Source organism: Pinus tabuliformis, chromosome 3_2, assembly GCF_031772625.1.
Source record: "Pinus tabuliformis cultivar Carrire ecotype Pingquan chromosome 3_2, CPIR1, whole genome shotgun sequence".
In the NCBI taxonomy this organism is placed as follows: domain Eukaryota; kingdom Viridiplantae; phylum Streptophyta; class Pinopsida; order Pinales; family Pinaceae; genus Pinus; species Pinus tabuliformis.
The window spans coordinates 306,709,653-306,729,546 of NC_142302.1; the positions used below are offsets into that span (position 1 = coordinate 306,709,653).

A 19,894-nucleotide genomic window follows, 5' to 3' on the forward strand; every position below is an offset into this window, starting at 1 on the left:
ATCAATAACTTTTTCATTTCATAATTAGATTTATATATGCTACTTCATTGAAGGGAACTCATGTGTGCACACAACTATTCTTAAAGCAACCATCATATATCCAGTGAACTTATGATTCAGTTAATTTTTCATATGTTGATATTTAATCAGTGCATCAATACTTTATTAACCATTTAAACAGTAACCTTCTGCAGTAATAACAAAATAAACCATCACACATAAGCAACACACATGAACACCAAGATTTAAGGTGGAAACCCAATGCGGGAGAAAAACCACCTGCTGATGTCATCTCTGTCTTCTTTTAATATAAGAAAAACTTGTTTACAATCTTGTATTGGTGCAGACTCATACCCGTACGTACGCTCCCACTTGCAAAAAGCTACAACTTTCTCTCGTTCTCCAACTTCTACTGGAAGGGAGCTACAACCCCCTAGTTCTTATACTAGCCGATATGTTTACTAGTATGTAGGCGTCGGTCTGCAGAAGGCTCCAACCTTCACTCATTCTCCAACTGCTACTAGAAGGGAGCTCCAACCCCCCGGCTCTTGTACTGGTCAATGTGTTTACCAGTATGTAGACGCTGACCTACAGAAGGCTACGACCTTCTCTCTTCCTCCAGGGACCACGTTTCATAAATTTTTAGATTGGATACTCCTAGTACACAACAACACAATATGAAGGCCACATTTCATCCAATTTTCATACTAGACCCATCAACAACATTGAAGCTCAAAATCTATCACCACTGCAATACAACCAATCACTAAAAATCCATCAACACTAAAGAAAATCACAATCAATCAATCTGAACATTCAGAACACTGCCACCAGAACACAGAGCAGAACCCAGAACTCTGCATCAACAACCAGAACCAACTGCAACTTCCAACACCATATTTCATAATGTATACGCTAGTTCGAAGTGCTGAACCAGCGTGTATACGCGCCTTCACCAAGGCTAATCAGCGTATAGATCTTCAAATACTAACTTAAAACTTCACAGCTATTCCAGACTTCAGTCATACCTAGAGCATAACATTTACAGAATAAAACATGCGTTAGCATTTAGATTTGGCCCATCCATGATCAGATCATACAGTGATAAGTCATTTCAGGTTTCATGATCCTGATCCAACATTGTATCCAAAGGTGCACATGATATTTTAAATCATATCATTACCATGGCCCTTACAACATAAAATATACTTCAAATAGAAGTATTCACGAAAAACCCATTCACTTGCACACCTAGCCTTTTGATATCTCCTCCTTATATACTTAGATCCTTTGTCAATACCTCAGACCAAAACCATATTTATGCTGCTGGTATTCTTTGATGGTATCAATATTCTTTGCCGCACAAATTACCATGGTAGGAACCCCTGGTATTCATTATCCTTAATTTTCTATCCCATACGCGCTTTTCCTTCGGTGGCAGTGCATGCATACGTATACGCTACTTTTGTTCTGTGAACCCGCGTGTATATACTATTTGGACAAGGTGAACCAACGTATACTTCTTAAACCGTTCTCTTTCTTCAATCTCTGGAGTCAGATCTATAATCCTTTGATGTTAACATGTTGCACTGTGAACTGCCATCATTCATCATATATGTGAGTTTCCATCAAGGACAATACCTGTATCATAATGCCAAAAAAAAGCATAAGACTAACAATAGACACCATGACTCGATCCCCATGGTTCTTAGGGAAATCTCAACCAGAGCCTTCTTCAAATTTCATGGCAATTTCTTTGTCATGCAATCCCCTTCAACATACTTCCATAAACACATAACCGATAGTGCATAAATAAACATGGAAATAACCAATTACCTTAGCTTGTTGTCCCACGCTTATTGCCTTGTAACAAACACATCCACGCCCTCTCTCAAGAGACTCATTCCCTTGACAGATCCACCTATGACTAGAGACTAGTTAATATACCTGTCAAGTACATGTTCATGAATCTAGCACATATCCACATAATGTCAAACAAAATCAAGTTTAATAAGACTTCCTGTATGCAAAGCACTCATTCGTTTGGAATTAGGGTTTCCAAACATAGTCAAAGCAATTTCTTCTCCAATTCCTTCCTTTTACCTTTTTACTTTGTTGGAATCAAGAATTACTATGTACTATCACGTCAACTAACTTTTAGTTATATAAACACATCAACTGCTCACACATGTCAACCACATGTTCCAAATATCAAAAAAATCATATCTATCAATTTGAAATCAACATTTACAAACAATCATGTCATAATCCATACTCAACTCATAGTAATTAGACATAATGCTACAACTATCAACTATAGTTAAGTACATATCAACTGTCTGAACCCATATGTTATTAAAATCATCTAAAACAAAAGCATTTGAACACATTCTCATATTATGAAATTCATCAAACATTCAACCAACTTGCAACATATCATGTTAAATAAATCAACTAGATGACGTAATAGACTCCAAACACTCAAACACGCAATAGACGACAAAATCAAACAGTTAAGCACCAAGTATATGACGTAATAAAACTCATACCTTAATGTACCTTAGGGGAGGGAACCTTGTCTCCACAATCAATCCATATTAGCACGATATATCTTCACAATATATTAACCCAAACATAAATAAGATCATGGTACCCAAAATAGTATCTAGCTAACATGTTTACATCATAACTCATACACAATTATCATTTATGCATAGCAATCACATATGTACGATCAGTGTAGATTAATACAACACAGTGGAACACAATAAGTCGACTCATACCTAAATGTTGTAATCCTAACCATTTCCATAGGCCAATCCATCTTAGTGTGATACATATAACATCAAGATCTTAATGTAATAACCCTAATCATAAAGTTTCTAGCATATAACAACAACAAATTAACCTATCATACTCATTAACAACATATAACATAATCATTAGGTTATCTAATATAAAACAACAATACCAATGCATACAACTACAAGTTACTATCATTATTGACAATCCGATACATGTGCATATAACTACACTAACCAATTAACATCTATCGTAAATGTAACCATAACATCAAAAGACATGTACATAAACCTAATGTATGTAACCCTAATGCATATAAAAATTCTTAACTTACATACCTGCATGTCAACATACAATACTTGTATGACGATCTTCTCTTACCCCGAAGCCTAATGTCGCAACCACATTATGATGATTTGCATCTCCTACTTTATCTCAGCCAACACATTAGCATCATAACATACCAATATCACCCTGATAACCTAAATTACATACCATGACTTCACAATGCATGTTTGACTTACTATTCATGCATAACTATAACCAAGACCATACATGCATGACAACTATATATAGACATATAACACGAGTACCAAAATATATACACATCATTCTAGTTAGATTCCAGTCATCAATGCATGACCATATCAACTACACAAACCATGACCTCATGCATGACAACAACCATTACTCCATTGTACACATTGCCACCTGCAACCATTAAAATGTATAAACAATGCCTAATCAACTACACATACACATGAACGCATGTAGTCAAGCATAAGCGATAAATTCTTGTAACCAACCTACAAAATTGATACATGTAATCAAACAACCAAGAAGGCAACCTAACATACAACGATGTAATCAAGTTTCATATAATCATGTAACCAGTCATATAGTCCTAACGAGGCATTCCAAAAAATCAACATCAAGTTCCTCATGAAAACCTTACTACAACCATGATCAATCATTATGTAATGCAATAAGCAGATGGAATGCAAGTGTAAGAGACACACATGCAACTAACATGCATGCATGACCAACACATTCGACCAAGGAAAGCATAACCATGCTTTGATACCAATAGTAACATCCCCTCCTCCTAGGTCTACATAAGAAACCGTCCAGTCAGGGTAAACATGTGACAAGAGAGGTCACTGTAAGGGATTCAATCTCCTTGGTGACCTTAAGGAAGTGGAATCGGTGGAACACATCAACCAAACCCATCCACATCAATAATAACACCCTCAGGCGACATGTTAACCACTCAGAAATCTTGTCCCTGAGTCCCACTGATGTTTTAAGCCTTTCAACCCCTGTTCTCTCTCATGATATAGGCATGACAACGTCCAAAACCCAAATTCACCCTCACAGGCCTATGTGCCAGCATCCCTGGGCTCTTTTCAGTAGATTTGTGCTAGCGTCCTCGATATTTGAGCCACTTTTCTAGCCCAAAATCCAGTCCTCAGCCCAGAACTTGTTACAACCTCTGGAATCCATCAAAAACATGATGACAATATAAAAAAATAAAAATACAACCTCAAGACTAGGCCTGAGCATCCCTAATTGGGGCTAACATTCTGTCAAACACTTAGCATCAATGCAACGTACATGTCTAGGATACAAGACAGAGCATGAATGATTGAAAGAACTTATGAAACATAACCAGAAGGATCACCACCTTCTCCATTGAACTATTATAACATCAATTAGGTCTTGCATCCATCCATTTAACAATTACAAGTAAATACATGAAATAACCATGACATGGACCAGTCATATAACCATGCTTATAACTAGCATAAAACCATATAACTATCAGAGATATGATAGCCATTAAATCCACATATAAACAAGTGCAAAAGTAAGATAACTTATCTTTTATTAATCATAGGAAAATCCGACTAAGTTCGGGACTTCCACGTACCACCCGACCATAGACATGGTTGAACCAAATATCTCTTTCATCCAGTCACCCCCGTGCCATATTCCAAACATGAATGTGGGATCTCATAGAAAAACTGATCCAAGAATGACCAAGGGAATCCAGAGGTTAAACTACCTCCACCCTCACCAAACCATGATCACACCAAACTCGGTGCTCCGATCACAACTGAACTGAACTTGGAATTCCATCCGAAATCCATAACTATCCTTGAGTAATTTTCCATCTCCTTGTCTCTCAGGGTTTACTGCAATCCAAACCCAGATCACTATGCCCTAAACCGAGACTCCTCCCTTAGGCTTTACTGTGTATCTCGCCAAAACCAGTCAAGGGATTCCTAAGCCTTTGGGAATTAAACTTGAGACCACCTCCGCCCCAGATTCCGAAATCCATCCGGAAAACCAAAGCTCAAAAACCGAGATAAACATCCCAACATACCATGGCATCTAGAAAAAGGCAAGGCTAGGTTGAAAACCATTGTCATAACCTGGAAAAACCATGCCACCAACAACAAGAGAACCATACACCAACACGGAAAGTCATGCATGTCCAAACCAACTCGGAAATCACACATGCAAAAGGTTACCTACAAGTATTTTTGTTTAAGTTTCATGATCCTACTTTTCCTTCCTTTTCCTTGCTTTCCTTCCTTGATCGAAAGCTAGAGTGCTCCAAGAAAACTCTAAGTGACCAAGAGTGCGAGAGAGAGAGAGAGAATAATGAGAGAGCTCCAAAATTGAACTGACCAAGCTTGAGCCAAGAGCCTACTCTGACTAAGCTTGAGCTAAGAACTTAACACTCACTAAGAGCTTGCCAACTGTCCTCAAAAGATTTTTTATTAAAGAGGTTTCTAATTTCTTCATTTTCCATTATTTTCCTTCAATTTCCTCCTCACGTGCAACTTGTGACCTTTCACCTTACTTTTCTCCTAATTTCCTTTATTTTCATAAATAAATGTGCCAAAAATGCTTTTCTGCCTTTACCTTTGCCAATTTTCTTTAGCCAAAAACACACATCCATGATGCCCACTAGGATATCTTTGTCCAACATTCAGCTTGGAATACGTGTCCCTTACCCGTGGTCTTATTTTTACCTTTATTTACATTATTACATAGAATTTTGCCCAGGGTTGTTAAACCAACTATCTTAATGATGCAATAGACTAACCGAGCAATGCAACATTTTAATGAGTTCAACCCAACAATATAACATATGATTCAACAACAATAGTGAACAATGTCACAACATAAACCAGGGTTAATTTGACAACCTTATGACACCCTAACCAGAGATCTGATTCTTGCTCAACTGTTGTGAGCAAAATATGTAAATTATCTCATGCCCGCATCTATTTACAATTACAGATCACTCCAATAATTATAGGATGGTCACTTTAGGAGCCTATCCACTTTTCTATAGGATCACAGCTACTTTAGTGGCTCAGTTCTGCTTCAGAGACCTATAAATTAATTGCTTCAGAAATGGATCTGTTGTTTGCGAAGGAATGTTTGGGACCCCTGTCACAGCTTGTTTCAGGACATTCAGACCGTTACAAAATGTAGACAATATCACGAGGACCCTAAAATTTTAGTGAATTTGAACTTCGCTTGCTCTTAGGAGATTCTATATATAAGAAATGATCCTTTCATTATGCCCAATAGTTGAAATGCTTTGACAGAGGGTGCATCAAAGAACAAAGTCATTGTTAGGGAATGATTGTATTTGCAATAGTGTTGATGTTTTAATTTTAAAAAAATGAACATTAGACTTCATAGTGTAATAACAACTATGTCAACTATTGTTGAAATATAAATATGAGGTCAATAAGATAGAATTGGATGCACATTTGGCTTTAGTTGTTATAATGGGGGAGTCAATCCCATTCAAATTTCTGTTGGAATTGTTTTTAATATCACAATATGCTATTTCTTCAAATTTATGTTCATATATATGGTTATTTTATTCCTTGTATTATAGTACTTATGATCATGATTCATTATATATAGACCCCCTACATTATCAGTAACCTGATATTGAGGTATTGTACTTGGGTCAAATTATTACTCATAAGAAACAACATTTTAGTACCCATTTATGGTTTCTAAATGAATAACTTCTTTCCTAATGTTGGAAGATTGATGCTCTGGTGAACATGGTACTAGTGTTGACAAAATGATATAGAATTAGTTGGTTGTAAAAGGCCAGTTTGGGTTGGATTATGCTTGAGTTGCAATTTATTACACAAAATTACATGTCCATATCTAATAGAAAGAGGGGTAATGTCACATGGCTCAGATTTGGGAATAACTCAGATGACTTGGACTTGAGAATGAGTCAGCAAAGCCAAAGAGTAAGAGGATGCAGACTCAACAAATACTAAGGTTAAAATTACATGGAATCTCAGAAGAAATTTTGATTAAATGTGTTGGCCGAGTATTAAGATTGAACACTAAAACTATGGAAAAATCTGCCAAATCTCAACAAATTTCACCAATTGTGACATTTCCAAATAGGCTTGGTTTGCACCAACTTCTGAGTATATTTGTGTAGTAATAATTGAACTCTCTGAATCTTTGAAGGAGAAAAGATGCTTGAGAGGGTTGATTCTTAATTAAATTGGGTTTCATATCAGTTCTAATCATTAACAGAATTTCAATTTTAGTTGATTCTGTAGTGATCTGGATCATGTTATAAAATGGAAATATGGGAAAAGGGAAGAAAATACCCTACCCAAATTAATTACCATCATTGTATCTGTCTTCGTAGGTTGCTTAGCTTCTGCCCTAGTGGTTTGAGAGAGCCACAAAATTATCCATATCACATACAATCAGATTATTATCCCCTCAATAAACCCTATTTGTGGGGACTAAATAAAAATCAATTTAAATTCGTCGAATCAATTATCATTTCTCATTTCTCCATTCCCTTTGGAGATTGTTGTATATGTGGGCTTTCTCAAACCATATTGGTTTCTTGTATTTTTTATTGGATCAACGAGTTTTGTTCATTTTATTCCCAAGTAACTTATGCCCCTTCGCTTGTATTTGTTGTTATGTTGATTCAGGTATGAGTTGTCAAAAGTTACTGCATAATGTTGTCTATTTAATTTGCATTTGTTGCTTTTACATTTTTCAGTATTTTAGATTTGAAAGAACCTTTTTCTTTGTGTTTATCATGATTTACCCTCTATTTTGCATGTTAGGCTTCCTTTCTAGTTCTATGATAGGCAGTGGAAGGTGTTGGTTATAAATGTATGTAGTGGGATGGAACAAAATGCATGCCAAATTGCACTGCTAATTGTTCTTTTAAACTAGATTTAGATTTCAGGATTTGAGACTTATAATAAATCAATTTTTAGAGTTTTAAATGAGATTAATTTCTTGCAGCCTCTATGAAGAACAATGTTTTACTTTTTGATTTTCTTTGAGGGTGCTTTTTTAAAAAGAAAATATCTCGTTTGGAAAAGACTACTGCAAGTTTATTGCTACTAGACAACATTATGGGTTCCTAATTGTAATATATTATGGAGATGGATTTCAGATTCATGGCTCGATGCAATTCAACTAGTAATCTTCTTTTGAATTTTTTCCATGCACTTTTCTTGGCAGGAGTGATGAAGCACACCAACCCCTATCAAGAAATGCTCATTTTCCTTCTTCCAAGATCAATATGTACAGGATGGTGATTGTTATATGACTTGTGGTCTTGTGTTTTTCTTCCGCTACCGAATATTGAATCTTGTTTGCAATGCTTTTTCACTTTGGTTTACTTCAGTAATATGTGAGATTTGGTTTTCCATATCCTGGATTCTTGATCAGTTTCCTAAATGGCTTCCCATCAATAGGGAAACTTATCTTGACAGGCTTTGTTTGAGGTGAGACTATTTCCTGCAAAAATACTTCTACTCACATAGTTCTAGATGTTTTTTAATTTCCTAAAGATATTGTGTAGTCAATGAGAAACTTGTACCAAAGTGCTTACAATCCCCATATTTTATGACAGATACGATAGAGAAGGAGAGCCATCTCAGTTGGCTGCTGTTGATATTTTTGTCAGCACAGTTGATCCTATGAAGGAGCCTCCTCTTGTCATGACAAATATTGTTTTGTCAATTCTTTCTGTGGACTATCCAGTTGATAAAGTTTCATGCTATGTCTCTGATGACGGAGCTGCAATGCTAACATTTGAAGCCCTTTCTGAAACCTCATAATTTGCAAGGAAATGGGTGCCATTTGTTAAAAAAATTGATATTGAACCCAGGGCTCCAGAGTGGTATTTTTCTCAAAAGATAGACTATTTGAAGGATAAAGTGAAACCTTCCTTTGTAAAAGAATGCAGAGCAATGAAGGCAAGTAGATGTGAAAGAATTGGCTACCTGTTGCTTGTGCTTTTGTTAATTCCTTGTATTTTGGTTTTTTATCTTTTGATAGGTATCTTGATTGCACTTTTTCTATCATTTCTGGAGAGAATATGAAGAATTTAAGGTCTGAATCAATGTTCTTGTTTTCTAAAGCTCAGAAGGTCCTTGAAGAAGGTTGGATTATGCAAGATGGAACACCTTGGCCTGGAAATAATACCCGAGACCATCCTGGGATGATACATGTATTTCATTCTCTTCAATTAGTATTTATATGTTGACGTGTTTTCCATTTCTTTCCACAGTATTTATGACTACTATTTTGTTAAAATATTGTTGAAATTGAAACCAATGTTGAGGTTATTTTGCAATTGTGTTCACAATTATCCCTGCTAAATATAAGGTTTCTTTGTGTCTCTCCGTCATAGGTGTTTTAGGTCATAGTGGTAGGCTTGACACTGATGGAAATGAACTACCTCAACTCATATATGTTTCTCATGAAAAGAGACCTGGTTTTGAACACCACAAAAATCTTGGTGCAATAAATTCATTGGTAAGTAATTTTTTTATCCACATAAAAATGTCATGGTTTTTAATATTCATTGAGAAAAAACTGCACAATACAGTGGTTACATCAGATTTGTCCATAGAGAAGAATGAATTGCCTTTTGAGGTTGAGATCACTGCCTTTTTCTTTCTACAAACCCTTGGAGTCAAAACAATCCTACAGAGGATTTTATTAAAACTGTATCAAGTTACATCGTTCAAATCCGAGAAAAAATGGTGAGAGGCCTGTTCAAAACATCAAGCCCATTGGGCCAAAAGAAGAAAGAGTAACACAACATACCTGCCTAGATGGCCTAAACCCAATCCTTCAATGAATCAGTGGAAAAATAAACTAAATATGAGACATATTTCCTCAATCTGGCCCCTTGAGCCTAAGAACTTGGAGGAGACAAATTTAAGGGAATGGACTTTGCCTCCTTAGCTTTATGGTTTACCAAATAAAGAAGATGAAAAACTATGCAATAAAACACTCCAAGATGAGGACAACTTTGGATTAACCCCTTCTGATGGACTAGCATTGGTCAAAAGTTGATGGACCAACATTGGTCAAAAGTTAAAACATTACTGGAAGAAGAAAACACTCCACCATGAAATGAATCAATGCCCACAACTAACTGCTGCTCCAAAGTGGTAATTGCACCCAAAACTGGGAAAAAAGATGGATTTAAGAAAGGCGGAGATACATTGTCCTCAAAGAAATATGGAAACACACTACTTCCAAATTTTGGATTTGGTGTTTGTGAGATTTGAAAACATTGGCTATTGCCTAACATTTTTCTCAATGCTCTGCTTCTTTTAGCTCAAGTTTAGCTTTGAAGAGTTACCACATTTTGCTTCTTTGCTTGCAGGTTAAGTTTGTCCCCATATTTGATTTGTTTCCAACTATATGTATTATATAAGATTAAAAAACATAACCTGGTCACTGATGCCACTTAAGATAGTGAGATAAGTTGCGTAATGTTGACTTGAGAAGACGACCATAAAATATTTCAGTTAATAAATGAATATCCCTCCAAATCAAGCACATCTACTTGTACAACCCCTATGTTATTGACCCACCAAATCCTATTTGGGTTGACCTTAGCTGTAAGAAATATATCTACAACAAAAATGTGTTATCATGAAACTTGCATCCCCTCTTTACGTCAAATTCAAAATTACAGTCTTCAACAAAGTTACCTGCACATTTTGGAATTGGTGTTGGTGAGCTTGAAAACATTAGTTATTTCTTGAATTTTTCCTCAATGTTCTTCTTTTGGATGTGGTGTCAAGTAGGTGATCTCTGCTTTGTATAATATTTTTGTCAGGTTACAATTGTGTCACATCATAAAGTGTCGAATTGGATACAGGAACATAGTTCATCAACATCATTCACTGTCACTTGATATTTTCCTCAATTCTTTGCTTATGGATGTGGTGTTAAGCATCATATTTTTGTCAGGTTGCAATTGGGTCTCGCCATGAAGTGTTGTTATGAATATAGTAGCGTAGTTCAACATCATTCCTTGAACTCATTATGTCTTCCCTCATCATCAAGTCATTTGAGAAATTATTGCATTAACTTAGTGACATAGGAGGTTGACTAAATGGGGTGGTAGTCTGGAATTAGACTACTGGTTAACTTTGTAACCAATTAGCTGCGCACAAACAGATTATGTACATGGATTTCCCCCCTGAGGGTCCCGCTTATCTGACCAATCACTATTATTCCTTCATTGACTTCTCCTTTTATCAAGCGCTTCAATCGGCGCCGTTGATCTCACTTCTCCAGATCCAACGGATATTGCGTCGTCCGCTCACCAACTAACCTGGACGATCTCCACTGTCGATGTGACACATCTAATCGAACAGTTGTTGCACAATCTCGTGCAGATTCTTACATGACCGATATTAGTTCAAGAGTGCGCGAGAAAAGTAGTTTTCTCATGCTACGTGTCACCTACTTAGGCTAATCGCGTGAAATTTAGGAATACCTCTTACCACCTTTAGGGCGCGCAAGATACCACTTCCCACTTATCGAATACTACCACGTGCTTAATTCACAATCTTAATAAAGACACTTAAGGAAAGTTTAACGCTTAAGCTCAATATTAATCATTAATATTAATCAACTGTGATATTCAATAAAATGTATGAACAGAGAAAAATACCCGATTAAGGTCCAGAACGCCGATACACAGCTACAAATGAATTTTTGCACCAGAACAGTGCGTCCACACCACACTTCAATCAATTATTCAACAAAATGGAAATTACAGAGTCTTGGCCCTCTCGACTCGATTACAACAGTTTGTCTGACCTCTATTCAATCTCAAACCCTATCTCTGTCACTCAAACTCTCGCTTACACACTCTATTCTCGATCATCTCATCTCTTTGTCATTACATTCTTTTCTATTTTATGAATCAAATCCTATCCTAATTGCATTGACAACTCAATCTCTACTTTTATCAACTCAACCATTAAATCCCTATTCTCAAGCTCTGATACACACCTATACTAACAACTTATCTCCTATTCTAAAAATAATACAGTAATCTAATTATTACAATAATTGGAGTAAAGATAATTTTCGAGAGATCCAATCCTCTCTACTAAGAATTGATTTTGACCACTCAGGTCAATGAAATTCATCTCTTGCTAGCCACAACATGTTAACATACAATCACATTGCTGGCTAAGTCCGGATGCTCCTGCATCAGAATCATGGGGAAGAAAAGAATCATTCAACAAACTGTCAGGATTGAATCCATACTTTTGTAATTCTACTGTTGTTATCCAACTAGCATCCTCCACTGGCTATCCCTTCCATTTGACTAGATACTGAAAATAAACCCGTCCTATGGTTCTTTTGGATACTCTTTTCTCCAAAATAGCTTCCACCTCTTTCTTGAATGTGTTTGGCATTTTTTCTTCCCAATTTAAAGTTTCAACTTCATCTCCTGCAGGTTCCTTCTGTAGCTCTGACTCTGTCTCCTTGTATGGATACAAATCTGCAACATTAAAGATCGGTGATATTCCAATCCTTATGGAAATTCAATTTCATAAGCATTAGTTGAAAACTTCCTCACAATTCTGCATGGCCCTATCTTTTTCATCTTTAGTTTATTGTAAGTCCCAACAGGAAATCTTTCTTTTCTCAAGTATACCATCACTAGATCTCCCACTTGGAATTCTTTTTCTCTCCTCCTCATATCAGCTCTCTGTTTGTATTTTCCACTGCTTTCCTGCAATCTGTCTTTGACATCTTCTTGTAGTCTCTGCATCTGCTCTGCAAACTCTTCAACTTTTGCACTTCTTGTCTCTTGTTTACCCAAATTTCTGAGTTCATACACACCTCTTGGATTCATTCCAAAAACAATCTGAAATGGACTCATCCCAGTACTTTGGTTTGGAGTGTCATTATAAGAAAACTCAGCTTGAGCAAGTGCTAAATCCCACTGCTTAGGATTGTCATACACTAAACTTCTCAATATGTTTCCCAAGCTTCTATTTACCACTTCGGTCTATCCATCTGTTTGAGGATGATATGTTGAATTGAAACTAAGGTTGGCACCTAGTTTCTTCCAAATAGTTCTCCAAAAATTCCCAACAAACTTTGTATCCCTATCAGACACAATACTTACAGGCAATCCATGTAACCTTACAACCTCTGAAAAAAACAGATTAGCAATATGTGTTGCATCACTAGTCTTTTTACATGCAATGAAATGTGCCATTTTGGAAAATCTATCTACCACAACATAAATGGAATCATTCCCTCTTTGAGTTCTAGGTAACCCCAAAACAAAGTCCATACTAATTGCATCCCATGGTCGGTCTGGTATTGGTAATGGCTGGTACAATCCTGTATTTTGGCTTCTCCCTTTAGCATGCTAACAGATCCTTCACTTCTCAACAAATTTCTTAACATCAATTTGCATCTTTGGCCAATAGTAAAAAGCATTTACCTGAGCAAAGGTTTTGTCTTGTCCAAAGTGACCAGATAATCCTCCACTTTGTTTCTCCTTGATTATGTTTTCCCTCATAGAACATTTGGGAATGCACAATTTGTTACCTTTAAACAGTAAACCTCCTTGGATAAAATAATCTAACCACTGACTTCTATTATGAACTATTGGATTTTGTACAACTACATAAATATCTTTGAATTCTGCATCATCATTATACATATCAACCATTTCTTCAAATCCTACAACACCAACTCTTAATTCTTGTACAAGGAAATTTACTATGCTCAAAGCATCATCAACTTTGTTCAACTTACCACTTGTGTGTTTTATCACAAAAGTAAAACTCTATAAAAACTCTACCCAATTTGCATGTTTCTGGTTCAATTTTGGCTGGTTGCTTATGAACTATAATGCATGATTGTCAGAATAAAATACAAACTCCTTTGGTAGCAAATAATGTCTCCATTTTTTCAAAGCTTGCACAATAGCATAAAATTCTTTATCATAAAAAGAATACTTCTTCTTAGCTTAATTTAGTTTCTCGCTAAAGTAGGCTATTGTTCTCTGTTCCTGACTCAAAATTGCTCCAATTGCAACTCCACTAGCATCAGTTTCAACTTGGAAAACTTTCCCAAAATTAGGTAAAGCTAAAACTGGTTTCTCTGTAATTTTCTTCTTCAGCAACTTAAAATTTCGGTCTACTGCTTCTGTCCACTTGAATGGCTGATTAGTCTCTTTGATTGTTTCAATAATTGGTGCACAAATCTGACTAAAACTTCTGATAAATTTTCTATAAAAACTTGCAAGACCATGAAAGCTTCTTACCTCAAATATGTTTCTTGGAGTAGGCCAGTTCCAAATTGCTTGGACTCTCTGGATCCATTTTCAAACCTTCTTTAGAAACTACAAATCCTAAATAGGTTAATTCTTCTTTCATGAAACTACATTTCTTCATATTTATTAGCAGTTTCTCTTTCTGCAGAGTTCTTAAAACCAACTTAAGATGCTCCAGATGTTCTTCTTTACTTCTACTAAAAACTAGAATATCATCAAGATAAACAATGACAAACTTGCCTGCATATTCCTTCAAGACTTCATTCATTAATCTCATGAATGTGCTAGGTGCATTAGTGAGTCCAAAAGGCATCACTAACCATTCATACAACCCACTATTTGTTTTAAATGCAGTCTTCCATTCATCTCCTTCTCTAATCCTTATTTGATGATATCCACTCTTCATATCTATTTTAGAAAAATACTTTGACCCACTTAAACAATCCATCAAATCATACATGCGTGGTAAAGGAAATCTATACCTGATAGTAATCTTGTTTATGGCTCTGGAATCTGTACACATATGCCATTCACCACCTTTCTTTGGACTGAGTACTGTTGGTACAACACATGGACTAAGACTCTCTCTGATTAATCCCTTATCCATCAGTTCCTGTACTTGTCTTCCAAATTTTGCATTTTCTTGAGGAGTTAACCTGTATGCTGCTTTGTTTAGCAAACTTGCTCCAGGTATTAGATCAATATGATGACTAATACTCCTGATGGGTGGTAATGCATTTGGCAACTCATCCACAATAATATCAACAAAATCATTCAACAGAGTTTTGATTTCTTCAGATAAATCATCTAAGCTTGTGGAAGTTAAAATTACGTTAGGTCTCTTTATGAAAACAAAATGCATCTATTCATCCTTCTTGACTTCTTGCAGCAATTCTTTCCCACTCATCAACATAACACCGTTTCCAGGTGCTTCTTTGCTCGCTTCATCCTTCAATGGCAACAGTGTGTGTTTATTTCCATCCTTCTCTAGAGTGTGAGTATTTCTTCTCCCATCATGAATAGCTTTCTGATCAAACTGCCAAGGTCTTCCTAGAAACACATGGCATACATCCATTGGCATTACATCACACAATATCACATCCTTATAAGTACCAATTTGTATCTCTACCTTGCATTGTTCTGTCACAATAAGCTGATGTCCTTTTTGCAGCCATGATACTTTGTAAGGAGTAGGGTGTACTGTTTTCACTAGTCCCAACTTGTCCACCATTTATGTAGAAACAAGGTTATCAGTGCTTCCACTATCAATTATCACTTTACAACATTTTCCTTTGGACTTGCATGTAGTTCTGAATAAACTCTTTCTCTGAGCTGATTCTCCTGTCTCTTTCTCTGCCTTAAGCAATACCCTTTTCAACAACAAGGATTCTCCTACTTCAGGTGATTCTTCCTTGTTTGCAATTTGAGGTTTTTCTTCCCTTGCCTCAGCCACATTCACATTCCTCTGATTTGTTACTTTATTATGAGGACAGTCCCATGATCCATGTCCCCATTCTCCACATGTGTAACACCGAATTTCTCTTCCTCGGCCTCTTCCTTTGGGTGCAAATATTCCTCTACTAAATTCTCCTCTCTGTGGTGGTCTACTACTTGAACCTCCTGCTTCACCCTGAGGGTGCTGAAATCTTGATCTAGTAGTTCCTCTACCTCTTGCTGAACTTTTTCTTCTATTCCTTTGATTTTGCTTCCTCAACATCTTCTCTTCTACCTTCAAAGCTGCTTGATAGGCATCTTCAATTTTCTTTAGACTCAGCAAGCTGATTTCATCCTGTATGTCATATCTCAACCCATTTATGTATCTGGCTACCTTTTCTACATCATCCTCTGCATGTCTTGCTCTAATGCTCATCTTATAAAAATCTTTTGTTTATTCTTTGACAATCATTCCTTTTTGCCTCAAATTTTGTAACTGTCTGAAAAGATTTAACTGATAATCTTTTTGCATAAATTTGGCTTTCAATATACTTACCATTTTATCCCATTGTTTGATATTGGACTTCCCTTTTCTTGCTCTGGATGTTTGTAATTAATCCCACCAGATAGCTACATGACCCTTCAATCTAGTAACTGCAAATTTCACCTTCTTTTTATCATCAACCTCATCATAATCAAAATAATTGTCTAATGAACTGATCCAATCCATTAACTCTTCTACATTGAGATTCCCATTATACAAAGGTATTTCCACCTTTGGTCTTCCACTTGCTTTGGAAAATATCTTGAGAACTTTGGAAACTTCACTTTCATCCTCTTCTTCTTCTTCCTCAGAAGATTCTTCTGCAACACTGGCATCTCCTTCATCATGTGCTCTCCTCTGAGCAGTCTCCATTGTCTCCATTCTTCTACGTATATTTCGGATCTCATCTAGAAGAACTGAATTTACTACAGGTCTCCCCTGACCTATGCTTCATTCTCTCCTCGGTGGCATGTTTACTGTAGCAAAACTTAATCTCTATGCTTTGATACCAAAAATGATGTAGGAGGTTGACTAAATGGGGTGGTAGTCTAGAATTAGACTACTGGTTAACTTTGTAACCAATCAGTTGCACACAAACAGATTTTGTACGTGGATTTTCCCCTTGAGGGCCCCACTTATCTGACCAATCACTATCGGTCCCTCGTTAACTTCTCCTTTTATCAAGCGCTTCAATCTGTGCCATTGATCTCACTTCTCTAGATCTAACGGATATCATGTCGTCTGCTCACCAGCTAACCCGGAGGATCTCCATCGTCGATGTGACCTGTCCAATCGAACGACTATTGTGAAATCTCGCGCAAATTCTTACACGACCGACATCAGGTCGAGAGTGCACGAGAAAAGTAGTTTTCTTGTGCTACGTGTCACCCACTTAGGCTAATTGCGTGAAATTTAGGAATACCGCTTACCACCTTTAGGGCGCACGAGATACCACTTCCCACTTATCGAATACTACCACGTGCTTAATTCACAATCTTAATAAAGACGCTTAAGCTCAATATTAATCATTAATATTAATCGACTGTGATATTCAATAAAATGTATGAATAGAGAAAAATACCCGATTAGGGTCCAAAACGCCGATACACAGCTACAAATGAATTTCTGCACCAAAACAGTGCGTCCACGCCACACTTCAATCAATTATTCAACAAAATGGAAATTACAGAGTCTTGGCCCTCTCGGCTCGATTACAATAGTTTGTCTGACCTCTGTTCAATCTCAAACCCTATCTCTGTTACTCAAACTCTCACTTACAAACTCTGTTCTTAATCATCTCATCTCTCTGTCATTACATTCTTTCCTCTTTTATGAATCAAATCCTATCCTAACTGCATTGACAACTCAATCTCTATTTTTATCAACTCAACCATTAAATCCCTATTCTCAAGCTCTGATACACACCTATACTAACAACTTATCTCATATTCTAAAAATAATACAGTAATCTAATTATTACAATAATTGGAGTAAAGATAATTTTCAAGAGATCCAACCCTCTCTACTAAGAATTGATTTTGACCACTTAGGTCAATAAAATTCATGTCTTGTTAGCCACAACATGTGAACATACAATCACATTGCTGGCTAAATTCGAATGCTCCCGCATCACTTAGGATCAAATACCATTCACCTATTTGAAGTGGTGTGACTTACCTGCAATGTATCTTAGTGAATTTTTAAATATGACATGAAAGCATACACATCTTTGATTAAAATTTCCTTGTTCCACCTTTAAAGGTGAAAATTAGTGATCAAGGGATTTCTTTCTATTACAATTATGTTTATGTGTCTAGTAAGGTTCTTTTTGGGTTCTTTTTGATGTGGCCTTTTGTAACACTTATTTTCGAGAGTAAAAAAATACTCACTGTTATGTTTTTCCTAATATTTTATTGGAAATGAAGGTTAATTGTTTCCCTTTTGTTTGCTACAAGTATGCGAATGGAATTATCTTATTCATCACATTCAATAATTATTTAAAATTTTCAAATTTCATCAAATCTCAAGTAGTGGTGGATTCGATAGAAAATTTAACTTGCTAGGTGAGTTTTCTTATTAAATTTAAAGAAAAATGTTGAAATTTGTTTTTGTTTGTTTTTTTGTTTTTGGAAATTTTAAATATAAAAACAAAACCATTATATTCATTTTTTCATGGACCCAAGTGCGGTTATGGTTCTATTCCTGGAATTGGACTAGTATGGCCCTATAACTAGTCAAGCCAATGATATTTGCTAGATCCAGTCATGTTTTGATAACATAGGCTTTCCCATTTTTCCAAGGTCATTTTCACCTTTGTTCCATCTCCTATGTGCTCTAACAAAGGTGTCTATAATGAGGTGAGATGATTTTTAGAAGTTGGAGCCTCCTTGGTAAGATTTGTTTGGATCCTTGATCTATTTCGCCAAACTTGCAGGGACAATTTATTGTTCAAGAGTACCTCTTGCTACAATCCCTTGTTATTAATTAGTATTGAAATATCCTCAATGGCTAGTGTTGTAAAAATTTCCCTATATGTTTAATTCCCCAACCTCCTTGATCTATTGGTTGATGTATGGCTTCCTAAGTAACTAAGGGAATTCCTCCTTTGATTCTCTTCTAAAGGTAAGATAAATATCCATCTATGTTGCCCTAGCCTATCAACAAGATAAATATCCTTAACCGTATAGGGAAATTTGTTATGAACTCATTGAAACCATCAATAATTTTTTTATCTTTATCTAGATTGAAGTTTCTTGTACATCTATTAGAGTAGGGGTTTTCTATGTTTTTAATTGTTTTGTTGGATTTGTTTTAACTAGCTGTCAAAACGAGTCTTGCAGATTCATTTTGGCCTTATAATTTTCCTTGGGTGCATCATTTTTGACATTTAGGTGATTATTGAGAGGGCATACCATGAAGAACATGATTATGTCAAGCATTCATTGGAACTATTTACTGATTTTGCTGCAGTTTTTGTTCGAGTATTGATCATAATGGTAAGTTATAATGATTACTAAATAAATATCTTTCATTTTTTCAGATGTTAGTAGAAATGTCTCATTTTGCATGATGTTTTCTCACATCATATTTACTTCAGACAAGAAATGCAGCTTCGAAATCTGAGAAAGAGAAAAGGAAGCGAAGAGACTAAATCAAAGACTTTATTTTCATGAGGATTTGTGTCGGAAAAAATGTGTGCATATCTATATTTAAAACTTTGTAATGGAAAACCCACTATGCAACATGTGAAGTTATTTGTTGATTTTCAATTTTATAAGAAGAGATTGTTAGCCATTTCAAATTAGAGTGTATATAAAAAAGAAATTATGCTTTCCCTAGGATAATTTGTATTATTACAAGATGATTTGTTTTAATACAGGATGTAAATGTGAAATATCAATTTTTTCTTTTGTAATTGCCAATTATGCGATGATGGATGTTATGTTGACTCGAGT

At 35.9% G+C, this 19,894-nt stretch overlaps 1 pseudogene; it reads left to right on the forward strand.

Annotated features, from left to right (window-relative positions):
* Positions 1–8,442: 8,442 nt before the first annotated feature.
* LOC149180776 (putative cellulose synthase A catalytic subunit 8 [UDP-forming]) lies at positions 8,443–19,590 on the forward strand (annotated as a pseudogene).
* The last annotated feature ends 304 nt before the right edge of the window (positions 19,591–19,894 follow it).